The sequence below is a fragment of the Neomonachus schauinslandi genome, chromosome 1 (assembly GCF_002201575.2).
Source record: "Neomonachus schauinslandi chromosome 1, ASM220157v2, whole genome shotgun sequence".
Classification (NCBI taxonomy): Eukaryota; Metazoa; Chordata; class Mammalia; order Carnivora; family Phocidae; genus Neomonachus; species Neomonachus schauinslandi.
The window spans coordinates 200,670,700-200,686,833 of NC_058403.1; the positions used below are offsets into that span (position 1 = coordinate 200,670,700).

Genomic DNA, 16,134 nt, shown 5'->3' on the forward strand with positions numbered 1-16,134 from the left:
GGGGGCGCCGGGCCGCGCGTGCTCGCTCCGCCTGTGGGGCCGCCCGGGCCCGCGGCGCTCGCTCCGCCGGTCCGCCCGCCCGCCCGCGCCGCCGGCCAGATAATGCGCCCCTCGGCCGCACACATGGAGCCCGGCGCCGGCGTCACCGCCCGGGACATGCGCACCAGGTCAGCGCGCCCGGCCCGCGGCCCCCAAAACACCGGGGAGCTCTTAAAGGCGACGCCGCCCGCCCGCGCCCGGCTGGGCGGGGACAGAAGGCCGAGGGGCGGGGCCTTATTGTGGGGGGCGGGGCAAGGCTGCGGGGGAGGGCGGGGCAAGGGAGGCCGGCACCGCCCCGGAAACACCGCCTCTCCGGACTACGCTCCACGGGCCGCCCTGCTCCCCGCGTTGGTTTCCCACGCGGGTGCGGGTGGGTTCCCTCCCCGCAGAGTCCCAGTGCCTTCCGCAGGGCCGAGGGGTCGTCGCCAGCTCACCGGCAGCAGAGCCTGGCGGACCGCGCCCAGGGCTGACTCACGACGCTCTCACTACTGACCTCGCTCCAGCTGAGCTACATGACCTGGAGCAACTCAGCTGCTTCTGAAAACGGAGGTTAGAATGCCACCCCCACGGGGGTCGTCACACAGAAGCTGCGCTCCCGGGTATCGGCTAAACCATCACTTCTGTGCAATGAAGAGAGTTCTACTGAGTAAGCTCCAGACCCACCCACTTGAGGATGACTGCTCTCCCTCTCCAGTTACCTCCCAATCTGCAACCCCTCACCCCGTGTTCTGGGAGGTGAATGCCCCCCCTCCCAAGACGGCAAATCTGCACCCTTCCCTCTCCAGTAACCTGAAAGAAACACGGGAAGCAGTCTAACCTGAGAACGGATGGGCTTTTGGATATGTTAAACTATATAAAGGGAAACACAATTTCTTTTCTTTTTCTTTTTTTTTAAAGATTTTTTATTTATTTGACAGAGAGAGAGACAGCCAGAGAGGGAACACAAGAAGGGGGAGCGAGAGAGGGAGAAGCAGGTTTCCCGCAGAGCAGGGAGCCCATGCGGGGCTCGATTCCAGGACTCTGGGATCATGAGCTGAGCTGAAGGCAGACGCTTAACGACTGAGCCACCCAGGCGCCCGGGGAAACACAATTTCAATAGAAAAATAAAATATCTAATATCACAAGAAAGCTCTCACTATCAAGATTATGTTTTGAAGAATCACCAAAAAAGGCCCTTTTCATGTTCTTTTTCCGGAGTTAAAACAATTCGTAAGACTCCTAGACTCCTGATTAGTGGCTTTTAATTTGTTTTATAACACATCTTAATACACATTCATACAACTGAAGCAAAAGTTTCACCAAACATACTTTAACCACTTGCAATGTACTCTGATATTAACTATTTTATTTCATTTTTTTAAAGAGATTCAAGGTAATTTCAACCCACCATTGGTCTTGACTCCAAACCTGAAAAACAATGTAGAACAACTTTTACGTATAAAATTGTATTCCTGCTATGTGCCCCCCCCAACAATAAGAGGTTCAGAAAGGCCCATTTTAATTGTGTTGTTCCACACATAATTAGAAATTTTTTGTCCTTGATTCCACCCCCCACCCCACTCCCCAAATCTTCCAACTGCTTAATGCAACATCTGGCACAACTCCCCTGGGCCAAAAGCTAAGCATTCCTCAAACTAAAAAATGATACAAAATGCAAACTGTTGACCCCCAAACGCCTTCCCTGACCCAGTTTTGTCAGCAATTTGCTTTGCTACAAAGAATTTCAAATGTTCAAATTCAAAAACCAAACAAAAACAGTCTTCTTCTCAAACAGGTGACTTGGTATAAGAATGCGGGAGGCTCCCTGATCCCATGCGCAAGAAGAGGCTAAAAGCAAATATCCAAAATTTTCACTGTAATTCGGCAGCTTTATAGTTGGAGAACTGCTTTACTCTAGGACTATTAATCAGATGATGTATATTAAAGCAATACAAGCAAAATATTACCTCACTGCTCCTCACCTGGGTCTTGATTAATGCCAACTTAATTAACTACAAACAGCAATGTGTGGTCAAGTGGGAGACCCGAGACTTGAGATAGACATAGAGATTCCAGAGTCTGAACTGGCAAGCCCTGTGTGAGTCACCAAGGTGACAACCACCCTGTTTTAAAGAGAGAGGCATCAGCTGCGACATATTAATGGCACACCCCTGTGGACTGAGGTGTGTACTGGTGACAGGTGGGCTGCTCCAGAGGGCAGTGCCAACATCTCCAGCTGGGAAAGCAGGGGTGGGGGTAGGATGAAGTAGTCACAGGGTTTATTTTTGTGATAGAGAGGGCCAGGTGTGTAGATGGAAAAAGTGACAGTAAGTCCAGACCTGTTTGGGGTCCCCGGAGCTCAGGCAGGCGAATGCTAAGGCTGCTCAGACTAAAAACCTTGCTACCTCAGTGTCTAGTACTGGACTAAACAGCAAATAGTTCAGCTGGCTGATTACGAAATATGATGCAATCACCTTTAGATTCCATTCTAAAGCTAAAGAAACTAAAAGACAAATAAGGCCAGTACCATGTTTTTGTTGAAGTTTTCCCTCTGCCCTAAAAACAAGGCAGTCAATTAATACTTACAGATACCAGTTAATATAATACTTTGAAAACACTTCTGTTATTTAGTTAAGCAAAATTTCCTTCCAAATTCATTTTAAACTTAATATCCTTCAAAGATCAGATCCTTGCTAATAATAGCCAGGCCTCCTTCCACCCTAACCACTGCAAAAATATTCTAATTATCTTTCTAATGTACTGTTAGATAAACTTCTAAATGCCATCTGAGCCCGTTCCTGCACAACAGAGGGACTAAAGAAAAGAAATTTGGGCCGAATTCCATATGTTCATGGCCTCTTTTATAGCAGAAAATTGGTCAAAGGCTCCACAGTAGCACGAAACTGAAAAGGAGTAGCATCACCTACTGAATGTTTAAGGTACTGTACTTTTTTGTTTTTAATCAGGAGATTTCTTTAAAGTTTCTGGTGGACAAGATTCAAGATGTCTTATGTGATAAACACTGATGGACAAGAACTGTCTAAGAGACCACTCATCCCAAGGGTTTTGCAAGCTGAGGAGCCTGCAGGCACCATCTCCAGAAGTTCACAGGCTCGTGGCACAGAAAGGCAGAATGATTTCAATGCAGAAAATGCATTCATAGGAAAGACAGGAATCACAGAGGAAGGGGCTGCTCCCCTGCCTGGGGAGGAGTCTGGGAAATCTTTGTGGATGTGACATTTGAGCCAGTTCTTAACAGATGAATATCCCAGGCATCCAGAACAGCAGAGGCAAAGGGCCAGAGCTGGCCACACCTGGAGTGTGGGGCTCTGGGGGCAGAAAGGGCTGAAAAGGGATGGATTCATTATCCTTTAAACTTTTTAGATGTCTTTCTCTCTCAACACATAGAATGAATTGTCATCTACTTACTTAAATTCGAAGGCTAAGCAGACCTAGTTCTGTAGACTTTAATTTTGAGATTACTGCTATCAGTGACACTAGGCTCCCACTTGTTTTCTAAAGAATAAACAGGTTGTTCATTCAAAAGTGTACCAAATGTTTTTAAAAGTACTTTTATGAAAAAGAGCACTGACCGCTTTCCATACTTTGCATTTTTATTACTTTTTTAAATATTTATTTATTTTGAGAAAGGGAGGGCACGGGGTGTGGTGGCAGGGAAGAATAAGAGAGAGAATCTTAAACAGGCTCCACGCTCAGCGTGGTACCCGACAAGGGGCTGGATTTCAAGACCCTGAGATCATGACCTGAACTGAAATCATGAATCAGACGCTTAACCAACTAAGCCACCCAGGTGCCTCCATACTTCTCATTTTTAGAGCTCAAAAGTCTAAAACTGTTTTCAATGAGTTTAGGGACAATCATAACTACAATCTCTAAGGGAGGATTGTTTTAAAGTTTCTTATTTCACCCCAAATTCATACTCACATAGTGACATTACAATGCAATTGGTCAAGAAAGAGAAGGAAAAGATTAATTCCTATGTTAATATCACTTCCTTAGTACTTTGATGTTTTTGGTACCTTTTTCAAGGACCAGAAAATAGTTAAAGGGACCATTACAGTGGTACTTTATGAAAAATACAATATCCCCAGTGCATTACGCCTGCTACAACAAATGTCATTTTTTAAGTAACAGCATTCTTACACTAGATTAGGAGTTTGTGGGAGACAGATCTGCACCCCTTTGATGCATCCCTGTCGTATATACACTGAAAAGCTCTCTGAAACACAGCTCTCTAGAGATGGGCCACTTTGTCAGCATATGTTTGTTTTGAGTGTTGTTTCTAACCACAATTCCGTATAATTAGTGTCAGGCAACATGGAGTTCAGGCTACATCTGTACTTAGTCTCTGTGTGGCCCTGAGGAAGTCCCACTACTACAGAGTTCTGAGCACAAATGTTCCACTGAAGGGTTAAATACAAACGGCTAGATGTATCACTGTGAACCCGGAAGTATATCTCCCACTCTGTCTTCATCTGCATGTGTCACCAGTTGGCAAGGAATATCTCTTTTGTGTCTATACATGGCTTACAAAAAAAGTGCCCACCTGATATAGATCAATTTTAAGTCTTTGAAAAGTTAGTAAGTGGGGGCGCCTGGGTGGCTCAGTTGTTAAGCATCTGCCTTCAGCTCAGGTCATGATCCCAGGGTCCTGGGATGGAGCCCCACATTGGGCTCCTTGCTTGGCGGGAAGCCTGCTTCTCCCTCTCCCACTCTCCCTGCTTGTGTTCCCTCTCTCACTGTGTGTCTCTCTGTCAAATAAATAAATAAAATCTTTAAAAAAAAAAAAGTAAGTGAACTGTTTTCTATGAATTAAAAAAATTAAAAGGAAAAAAATTAGAAAGCTACCAGGAAAAAGAAAAAAAAAGGCTGTATGTCAGTCTTAAGTCTAGAGATCAACCTATTCAAACCTACTTAGCAAAGAAAGAGTGCTAGTCACATCATTGGTCTGTTAATAAACATCCATGATTTAGACATGAAGAAAAATATGTTTTAAAAATTTGATATCCAATTCACACCCCACTCCCTGGTTGTTAAATGCCAGATATTCCAACCTGACGAAGGAAGAAAAATATTCCTCCCAAAAGTTTTCCTGATAGGATGGGTACCCCCCTCTCCTCCCCTGGTACCTAGCATTTCCTATAAAAAATAGAGGGGATTGTGGGGGTGCCTGGGTGGCTCAGTCAGTTAAGCATCAGTTCAGGTCCTGATCTCAGGGTCCTGGGATTGAGCCCTGGGGCAGGCTTCCTGCTCAGTGCGGAGTCTACTTGTCTCCCTCTCCCTCTCCCTCTACCCCTCCCCCTGCACACATGCGCTCACTCACTCTTAAATAAATCTTTAAAATAAAAATAAATTTTGGGGCACCTGGGTGGCTCAGTCGGTTGAACGTCTACCTTTCATTCAGGTCGTGATCTCGGGGTCCTGGGATCAGGCCCGGCGTCAGGCTCTCTGCTCCATGTGGAGTCTGCTTCTCCCTCTCTCTCTGCACCCCCCTTGCTCTCTCTCTCAAATAAATAAATAAAAACCTTTTAAAAAATTAAAATAAAAATAAATTTAAAAAAAAGTACAGGGGATGGGTCTTTCTGGTTTTCTCCTTCACAGCTTGATAACAAAACTTACCCATGCCTTCTTGCATGCCAACCTGATCAGGCCTACATTTTACCAACTCCTGGTTTGAGAAGAAAAAGATCTTTATTTCAAATTTAAGTCAAAAGTCAACCTTCAACAGAGATGCTTTAAGAGATTAAATATAAAACTTGAAAGCTTCACAAATATCAATATAAAACCTAAACCTTGAAAATGTTATGCAAGTTAAAAACTTGTTTTACTATGTTAAAGATTTTAGACCAGCTTAAATGATAACAATTCTCAAAGAAAAATAACTCAGAAGCAGCCTACCCAAATTTGTTTTCTTGAAGCTCCTTAGGAGATTAAACTTCATGTAGACTACATACCGTTAAAGAGAGTCCAGTTGGTCTGATTTCACTGGCTATCACTGATATTTCTGATTGAAAATTCTTACTAAGATCTCAATTTAAATATTTTAATCTGAGTTCAATTTTGAATTCTACTATGGCACATTTTATAAAACTTTCTACCTTTGAAGGTAACTGGACTTTTCTTGCCAAAGGTGCTCAGTTCAAACTCTGATTTTCAGATGTTCATAACCTCCTCAGGTCAAGAGAACTCACCAGGTTGTTTTTCACCTCCAGGTCCCTGCCCATGCCCATGCTATTTCACTCCCCAGAATGCCTAGCCATCTAACAAGTAGCTCTCTCTATTACCCCTCCTTTGCCCACCCTCCAATTTGAGCCTTTTTCCCAGTTACCCTATCCATGCTTCAGGGGGCACTGCAAGTCCATATAGTAAGTACACAAAGGCGATGCACAGCAGCATAAAGCTACAAGGAACGGAGGAAACTCACTGAGAAAAATCAGCCAATCTGGGAACCTCTAGATCATCAGTCTCCAGTTGCACCCAGCTTGTCGCCCCAACATGGACTGGTTTGCTCTCAGACAGTATTAACTGCTATAGGTAGCTATCCAAACTTGGGTGCCAATCTTAAGAGGGCCAGTAAGCTTTTATATGATTCCATAACAACTACCTTTATTGGACACCTACAACAATCTGGCCACCTGCTTCATGCTTACTATCCCCACCTCACAAATGAAAAACTGAGACTCAAAGAAGTTAAGCCATTTGCAGTTAAGCCACTTTCCTGAGGTCACAGAGCCAGCAAGTGGCAGATTCTGAATACAAACCCAAGTCTTTCTGACTCTAAAGTTTCTACTCCACAGAGGGTACTCTTTTAAGATAATGAAGACAAGTAACAGTAAACCATTCTTCAAGAGCACACTCTTGCAGAAGGACCTTCTAATGTCTGCTTCCTTGAGTTCTATACACATCTCCAGAGCAGCCCTCTGCAGGCAAGCTCCTGTGGTAATGCAAAGGAAACCATCCTGTTGGCTACCCTGCCAGTTTGTAGGTACATGAGCTGAACCCCCAGAACTGCCAAGTACAAGTCCCCTGGTGGCTCCCAGCTCTGACAAAGCAGCTTACCAGGGAAAAAGTGAGAATTTGAACATGTTTTCTATGCTCAAATTGGGGCCCAAGAACTCTGCTGGAGGGCAAGGGAACAGGAAGTGAGGAGGGAGCAAGCATCCACTTCCCAAGGGCAGCAGAGCCCAGAGGTGGGAGCCTGGTCACGTGCACAGTTGCATTGCTTGCCCACGCCCACTTCCGGCCAGAGCCTGCCTCTTCACCTCCGAGTCAGTACTTTGGTTGAAGGAAAGGAAGACAGACTACCAGAAACTCTCCTTATAATCTCCCTCTCCCCCTTGGAGCCTGTGTCCTGAATGAATGAATACCCAGCCCAGCTCTCTGGCTCCACCCCCAAATACCCTTAAGAAAAGCACCTGTCACATAATTGACCTCTATGGACTAACATCAAATCTGCCCACAACATAGGAAAGTCAAAATAGTGTTTTCCCAGTCCCAGTGTAAGAGGGAATCCTAGGGCGGGGGGAACTGTGCACCAAGAACCTACTAATACACAACAAAGCAATCTAGTTGAAATCTCACTTTTCTTTCCTATGCCATAAACAACAGCCAAGCACTCCACTTGTCTGAATTTGTTTTTTAAGATTTCAAACAAGGTGGAAAGGGCTTTTAGAGCTGTTTATCTCTTTGTGTAATATGCACTGCCATGAAGAAATGCCACAGGATTCCAAAAACACACTGCCACTGACTTCAAGAAAAGCAAAGCTGAAAATGCTCCTAGCAGTGACCATCCCAGATTCTCTCGTTTCTCTAAGATTACAGTCACCATCATCCTGGATCAACTAGTGCCAAAAGCCAACAATCAACCAGGAAAATGCCAAAATTTCTGCCTTCTTTTAGAGGGAGGAAACAGAAGCAAGAAGCCCAGTGAGGAAATTAGAGGGATAGTGAGGTTTCACTTCTAAACCTCCAAGAAACTCCACCTCAAGTTCCCAACATCCAGGGATATTCCCAAAGAAGCCCTGCAGTAGTCTTTCTTTCGACTGTTTTCTTGTCTGTGACTGGGATGTAAGCTCCTTGAAAGCTGACTTCATCTGTCCTGCTCACTGATAGGCCCAGAACACCCAGCATGGTGCACCCCGCACACTGTAGGCACGCAAACATTTATTGCTGGATTATTTGCTGGCATAGGAAGAAGTTACATGAGCCAGAATATTTAACACTATATTTCAATCCAATTTAAGTTAAACTAAAAAAATAAAAAAATAGGGGCGCCTGGGTGGCTCAGTCGTTAAGCGTCTGCCTTCAGCTCAGGTGATCCCAGAGTCCTGGGATCGAGCCCCACATCAGGCTCCCTGCTCAACAGGAAGCCTGCTTCTCCCTCTCCCCCTGCTTGTATTCCCTCTCTTGCTGTCTCTCTCTCTCTGTCAAATAAAAAATAAAAGAAAAAAGAAAAAAAAAAGAAAAAAATGCCCTACCTTATGGCCACACAGGAAAACCTAGTTTAGTTGGGTGCTAAAACTGTCCCTTATAGGTCAGTTTGAAGGGATAAATTCTTTTTTTTTTTAAAGATTTTATTTATTTTTTATTTATTTGAGAGAGAGAGACAGATAGTGACAGAGATAGTGAGAGAGAGCACAAGCTGGAAGGACAGGGAGCCCAATGCGGGGCTCGATCCCAAGACCCTGGGATCATGCCCTGAGCTGAAGGCAGACGCTTAACCAACTGAGCCACCCAGGTGCCCCTGAAGGGATAAAGTCTTATTCAGACAACACACCACTATAAACAAAGGCAGCCAGGCTGCAGAGAGAATAAAGCCAAAATTAATACTACAAATTAAAAATAACACCTTCCATTCACTTGGATGGAACGACTTCATACAGTAGTTATTTCCCAATTCCAAAAGAGGTCAGCTTCTTTCTAATCATCAAGATCCACAGGGATTTAATGCCCCCAGTGCTGTCTCCAACAGGAAGGAAACCCTGACTTCCCTAGCTATTTCAGTTATATAAATCAACAGTTTATCGTCCAGAGTTAGAATCTGGGCAGTGTTGGGACCCACATGCCTTTTAGAGCTCCCCACCGACGGATAACCATGTTACATTACATCTAATAAATGTACCTAGATCAATATCATTTCTAACTATCCAAGGGTTTTTATTGCTGTAAGAATCTTTCAATTAAAACAAAAAGTTAAAAAAAACTTCCTGTTAGATAAAAGAGAATTGGTGGTGGCGCCACCATCCACCAAAGTGAAGTCTGTGGCACACAAAAGACGCAGCATAATTTCAAAAGGGATAGTGATCCCTTTAAAGTTATTTACCTTATTTTTTTATACTTTAAAAATAATAAAACTTTGTTCCTTTTTCTTTAATGGAATTACTGTCCTTAAAAGAATTAAGAGAAATTTAAGATTGGTGGTTCTTTGCCTCAATAGCAAAGTTGAGAGAGAGACAGACAGACAGACAGGCAGAGGGAAGGAAGGAGGGAAAGAGGGAAGGAGTGGGTATAATTTCAAAGGTGGGCGGGAATCCTTCAAACCTGGGAGTAGCCCAGTGGAGGCCTAGCACAGATTTTCACCCATTATTTCCCCCTGGGTTTTAGATATTAGAGGCAAGTGCCATCTGTCACCACACTAGTAAGTGAAAAAGGCTAGGCCCAACTCACTGGCCATGATTTTAGGACTTCCACTAATGGCTAAAAAAAAAGAATCCTCTCAAAAAAAAAAAAAAAAAATGTCCTGCCCACCCTAGCCCCTACCTCCACCCCCACCCCCAGAGGCTGAGTTAGCATCTTCTACAGCTCTCTAGATCCTGGGAGCTCAAGGTGAACTCTGATCTCCTCATGGGCACTAAGCCACACACTGGCCCTCTCAATGCACTATTATTATGGGACATCAAATGCCTTTGTCCATCACTTTCCCAGTCTTTTATCCCCAAATCTGATCCATTACTCTAAAAGAACATTCTGCTTTCAAGGTTCTAATGTGTAAGAAGAGACACTCACCAAGTAACTGCTGTATATCACTCACTCAAACAGTCCCAAAATACGGATATGATCCTTTAGGTTTATAGTTCACCTACTTTTTTCTTCCCACAACTCCTAAAGTTCATTATAATCTTCTATTTTGCCTACAGTCTAATTATAGTAATACATCTCCCTACTTGCCCTCAACTCACAAATCACCCCATTTTACAGAGGCAGAAGGCAAGACCAAGGCAACACAAATGTCTGCTACACAGCAAATCCATCTCACATCTGCTATCTGAACACAGAAAAACGCTACAAGACCCAGGGTGGCAATGGGTTTTGCAAGAGACATACCACAGTTCTTTCTCTATGAGCATATTTAGCCTTGGCAGAATATCAAGTGCTTCCTGGTCTGGAAGTCCAGACCAGAACCTTAATCTCTTGAGCACAACAGTCAACCTTTATTGCACACCAACCATGTGCTAGGCTTTATGCGGGCTGCCTCCCCTTCATTACCTCAGATTCATTCATTCATTGTCTAGGAAGCACTTCCCATCTGTCGGCACCTTCACACACATAGATATGTGACCCCTCAAATATTTAGTAATGTGCTGATTTTGCATTATAACTTGTAAAAGACCACACAACTAGGAAGGACAGACCAAAACCTGAATCAAGTCCTGACTTCAAAGCTCCCCCTTCCCTTTCCAACACCCCATCCTACTGGTCCTATGGGTTTCATTCAAAATAATAAATATGTGCCGGCACTTCTCTGCCCTGTCTCAGGAAACCCTAAGCCCCAAGCTCCCCACCATCCTTCCCCTTCCCCTCAGGGCAGTGCCTACAACTGACCAGGAAGAGGCAGTAGGAGAACTTCCAGGTCTGTGGCACCTTCCTGCCTGGACTTGACTACCCCAGGAGCAAAGGGCCTAGGAAACTCTCCAAGAGCTTCTCTACAGAAGAAAATAGCTCGAGTTGAAACTTGTGTCCACATGGTCCACCGACAGATTTAGAACTCAAATTATAGCCTCGGCAGGAATCTTCACAAAGGACTCAAATTAAGCAAGACCCAGATGGAAATGAACAGGAGAGAGACAGCCTTAAGTCACACTGTAAAGTGAACTGCAGTTCTAGCAGAGTCAGAGAGAAGAACTTGTTGAAATGCTAAACCAAACAGTTCAGCCTACATTTCAGAACTCCACTTCAAATACATTCTCCCCATGTTTTTAGCTGGAGACTTGTACATGGACACGAAGTGGTTACAAGTTACTCAGGTTTCAAACTGAGTTCATTCCTGTCCTTTGGACCATCTCTCAATGCCAGCATTCATCTACTTGGGCTCCAGAGAGCTCTGCATTTGGCAAAGCAGATAAAATTAGCTACTGGAGTGAATTTGGAATCCAGGGTGGGCCATTAAAAAAAGTACACATGAGATTTGTAAAAGCCATGTAAAAACTTCCTTTGGGCCAGGCTGAAGTTACCTAAAACTTAGAGAAATACTGTCAAATTCCCTGTCCTTTGCCTCCCTTCCACTGTTCCTGGATCTAAGGTGACCCATTTCCTGCTTCTTGCCCTGCCATTCAAACCAGACTGGCCCACAAACTGGGGATCCTCTAGAGATCAAGGGGTGAATCAGAGAAAACATAGCAGGAAGACCTGAAGGAGTGTTTTTGCTTCTCCTTTTTTGGGGGGGTGAGAGGGTGGTGTGCTACACTATGCAGAAGGAGGACTGAGGGATGGGACAGGAAGTGGGTCGGTCCCACAGCCTGACAGTGTGATAATGGGGAATAATAGGAGGATAATGCTCCAGCCCTGTCCCTCCCGCCTCCACAATGGCCTGACAACACTGTGGTGGCCCACGGCTCAAAAATGGAGTAACCAAGGTGGTCATCTGGCAACAGCCCCTGCTCCCCCTCAAATCTAGCAGGTCTCAGAAGGACAAGAGAAACTGTCTGTCTGTTTGACTGTCTCCCAAATTCCTTTCCAGCCACAAAATTCTCCAGGTCCTTGGAAGCTGAGGTCAAAGTTCAAAGAACTCCTCCTCCAATCGGGCAAGAAAGAAGACAGAAGAGGGGGGACATTTCTGGTCTCTCCTTCCAGAAAGGAGGAAGAGGGTACCCCAAACAGAAACATGGGAACCTTGAAGTTAGGGGATCCAAGAAAATGAAGGAAGAGCTCCTCCCTTAGAGAATCAGGCAGGAAACCTCAGGAAAGGGGGAAATGTCCTCAGGCAAGTGAGAGGGGAACTCCTCAGAATGCAGGGGCACCAGAGAAGTGAGGAAATCCACAATGTTTCCCACCAGCAGAGGATATCTTGGAAAAGTGGAGGCACACTTAAGAGACATGAGGATCCCCTAGGAGAAGGACATCCCATATTAAGGGGAGAACCTCTGGAGGAGCCAGGGACCCCTCAGAAAATTGTGGCTTCCACAGATTAGTGGAGAACCCAAAAGAAAACATTTTGGGAAAGTGGGGAACTTTTCCTCTGGGAACTAAGGATCCCAGTCAAATGAATACCATTTCAGGGAACAGAAGGCACTCATCAAAAAGTAGGGGGTCCCATCAAGAGTGGGGATAGTTCAGAAAAGTGGGGAACATGCCCAGAAGGGATTCTGACAGAAGCAGCAACACCTCAGATTAGTTGGGGACGCTTGGGAGAAGGAGGAGGTCACCCAGGGAGGGGGGACAGCAGGGAGAGCATCTCAGAAAGGCAGGAGGAAAGGGGCCCTGTGCAAAGTGGGAGACACCTTAGAAAAGCAAGGGCAAAAAGGGATAAGAGGGACAACAGCTCATAGAAGCAGGGCTCTCCTCAGAGAACGGGGGGCGGGGAGGGGGTCCCTGGAAAGGCCGGGAGGTCTCCTCAGAGAGGGTGGGGCCCCCCAGAGAAGCGAGGAGGGTCCCCCAGAAGCAGGGTGTCTCCTGAGAGAAGCAAGGGTCCCCAGGAAATCGGGGGAGGGGTCCCTCAGAGACAGAGCACCGCTCAGAGAAGCAGGGGTCTCTTTAGACAAGTTAGGAGGGGGCTCAGGGAGCGGGGCCCTCAGTGAAGCAGGCGGTCCCTCAAAGACACGGGGGAGGGAGGGCTCCCTCGCAGAGACAGGGGGTCCCTCAGAAAAGTGGAGCGTCCATCAGAGAAGGGGGGCGCCCCTCAGAAGAGTGGAGGTCCCTCAGAGGAAAGGAGTATCTCAGAGAGGTGGGGTCCCTCAGAAAAGTGGGGGTCCCTCAGAGGTGGGGGTCCCTCGGAGAAGGGGGTCTCCCCTGAGAGAGGCGGGGGTCCCTCGGAGAAGGGGGTCCGCGCATCGGAGGCGGTCCCCTCAGAGAAGCGGAAGCCCCAGAGAAGCCCGGGGCACCGGAAGCCGGGGACCCGCCACCAGCGGCGCCGGCCCCTCACTCACCGAAGTTGCTCGGCGCCTCTGCGGGCGGCTGCTGGGCCCCGGGTGGCCTCGGGAGGCGGGGTCCGGTCCGATCAGCTCGGGTCCCGCGGCGGCGGCTCCCTCAGGTGGCGCCCGCGGCGGCGGCGGCGACAGGACGACGGACGACCGACCGAGCGACTGCGCGGGCGGCGCGGAGCGCGCTCGGGTGGCAGGGATGCGCGTGCGCGCGCCGGGGCGCTGACCCCGGGCGGGAGGAGCCGCCGCGCCGCGCTCGGAGCCGCCGCTCGGTCTCGCCTCTCCTTCTCACACTGAAATTGCCCGCTTCGCAGCCCGGCTTCCCCGGTTGCTAGGCAGATTTCGCCTCGCACACTTCCGGGTTGAGGCGCGTCTCGTCGAGTGGCGGCACCGCAGGCCAATGAGGTCCGGCTGAGGCTCCGGGGATCCGCTTCCCACGGAGGGCGTGGCCAGCCTCACGACGGACAGTGCCCCGCAGCCAATGAAAGCGCGAGCCGGCTGGCCCTCGGGATCGCGCCGGCGGTCTGGGCGGGCCCGAGGAGGAGGGACGGGGTGACTGACAAGCGGTCTGCCAATGAGAGAGTGGAGCGGACCTCAGGGCCAGTCATGGCCCTTCAGGGGCAGGGCCTCGGCTTCGGGGCGGGAACGCCACGAGGGGCGGGGACTTGGGGACGCGTCAATTCTTGGCCGGCTCGCTCGGACCCCGGAGGGCGTTTCGGCTGGGCCGCCGGGCGGCCGACAACTGGCTGGGCAGGGGGTTCCCCGCAGTACTCAGCAGGGGCGCCCCACCCACAATGCACCGGAGAGGGCCTGGGCAGGGCGGGCGTGGGGCGGTTACGCCGGGCGGTGGGCGGGGCCGCGTGAGGCGCGTTCTGAGGAGACTGGGCAGCCCTTGGCTCGGCCTTGTTCCCGAGGGAATGCGTTATCCCTTGCGCTCTTTTATGACAAGAGTTGTGGGTTCGACCTCTTCTGATAAGAATCTTGGGGATTCTTGTCCCTGGCCCCCGTTCTGAGGACAATCTTTGGAATTCGTTTCCTAGCCCCCATTCTGAGGAGAATCCAGGAATCTTGCCGTAGTCCCTCTCCTAAAGAGAATCTTGGAGGTTCTTGCTCTGGCCCTCTTCTGAAGAAAGTTTTGGCGAGTCTTGCCCTGCCCGCTTTTCCGAGAATTGCCAGGATGAGGGTGATTTTGTAGATTTGCAACCCTAGCTCTGTTTTCTAAGAAAATTGGTAGAGGTTCAGGCCCTTGCCCCCTTTACTAAGGAGACTTGGAGGAACTCAGGGCCCACTTCCTTTCCTGGACAGTATTTTGGGGAGCATACCCTAGCTCTTTTCTGAGCACTATAGGGGCCGCTGGCCCTCTCCCTCCCTTGGCTGAGGGGCAGTGGGGACTATGTGCTGTGGCCTTCATATCTAAAGATAACTCGGGAAATTCCTACCTTGTATGTCCCTCCCCCGACCAGAGGAGAAACTTGTGACTTCAAGCCCCTCTCTTTTCTCCAGAGAGGAATCGCAGGAGATTGATGCCCCCCATCCCTTTTACTAACAAAATATGTCAGGTAGTTGTGCTCCCTGAACTTTTTCTAAGCAGTGTCTGTGTTGCAGTAATGATTCCCCTTTTCTTAGGAACTCTGACCATTTGACTCTTTCCTAGAAAATTTTGGGGAGTTAAATACTTCCTTTTTGGAAAAGCTACCCATTTAGCCCTCTTTCCTCTTTTTTTGAGAGTGTTTTTCTGTGCAGCTCTCTTGTCTTTCCCAAGGGTCAATCAAATCTGTGGCCATTCCTGATTCTGACCCCTGTCCAGTTCTTCAGCCCCTTTCCTTCTCTACTGGGTGGGTCCCTTCCAAGAAGCATTCCTGCTTCCCAGCCACCCCCAGACGAAATTCATCAGTCACTCAAACTGCACAGTGTTTGCATCTCTGCTGTAAGACGTACCATGGCCCACCAGGTGTCAGAGTCCTTTGCCTCTGTCTTCCCCACAATAAAAAAAAAACTCAAAAAAAAAAAAAAAAAAAAAAGAACCTAGCTCTGGGACACCTGGCTGGTTCAATCGGAAAAACATGTGACTCTTGATTTCAGGGTCATGAGTTTGAGCCCCACATTGGGTGTGGAGATTACTTAGAAAGCAAGGAAGAAAGGAAGAAAGAAAGAACCCAGCTTTGCCCTTAGCAGACAACCAAACAACCATTGAATCAAAGGGGTGAAGAAAGCAGCCATGAGAAAGACCCACAACACAGTGAGGATTCAATACGGCAAACTTTTATCTCCCCCACTTTGTGCACAGAAATGTGCAAGGTACTGAGATACCTGAATTATAGGATGGAACTTGTGAGCCAAGATGAATGCAATAAAGGGAAACAGGCCTGTCAGGCAAGGCAGAATGTTATACTAAAGAGATACCAAGAAGATATTGTAGGAATGTGATTAAATGATGTGAAACTGTTTTGTAAACCATGAAGCGGTGGTGTAAGGGATTATTGTTATTGTTACAAGTGGGCTGTTATTCCTGGAAGAAAAGTAAAGGATAAATCCTGAGAGTCACAGGAATGGGAGGTTGGCAGGCAGCCCTGTGGGGCCTGATTCCCTGACTGAACTCAGCCTGGACTCAAGTGGCAAGGTTGACAGAGTCCTTGGTTAGGGAAGAAAGCCACTGGAAACATGAAGACAATGTGTTCCCAGAGCCCCTTGTTTGCACCTCTGTTGTAACACTTACCACATTCTGCAAGTGTCTGAGCCA

General features: G+C 47.6%; 1 protein-coding gene across 1 annotated transcript in view; it reads right to left on the bottom strand.

The window, feature by feature from the left end:
• The window catches only part of GATAD2A (GATA zinc finger domain containing 2A), a 103,157-nt gene extending 89,641 nt beyond the window's left edge, over positions 1 to 13,516 (bottom strand). The window contains exon 1 of the mRNA XM_021683241.2: positions 13,401 to 13,516. The gene's annotated coding sequence lies outside the window, so the exon portion shown is untranslated. The remainder of the gene's footprint in view (positions 1 to 13,400) is intronic.
• Positions 13,517 to 16,134: the final 2,618 nt, after the last annotated feature.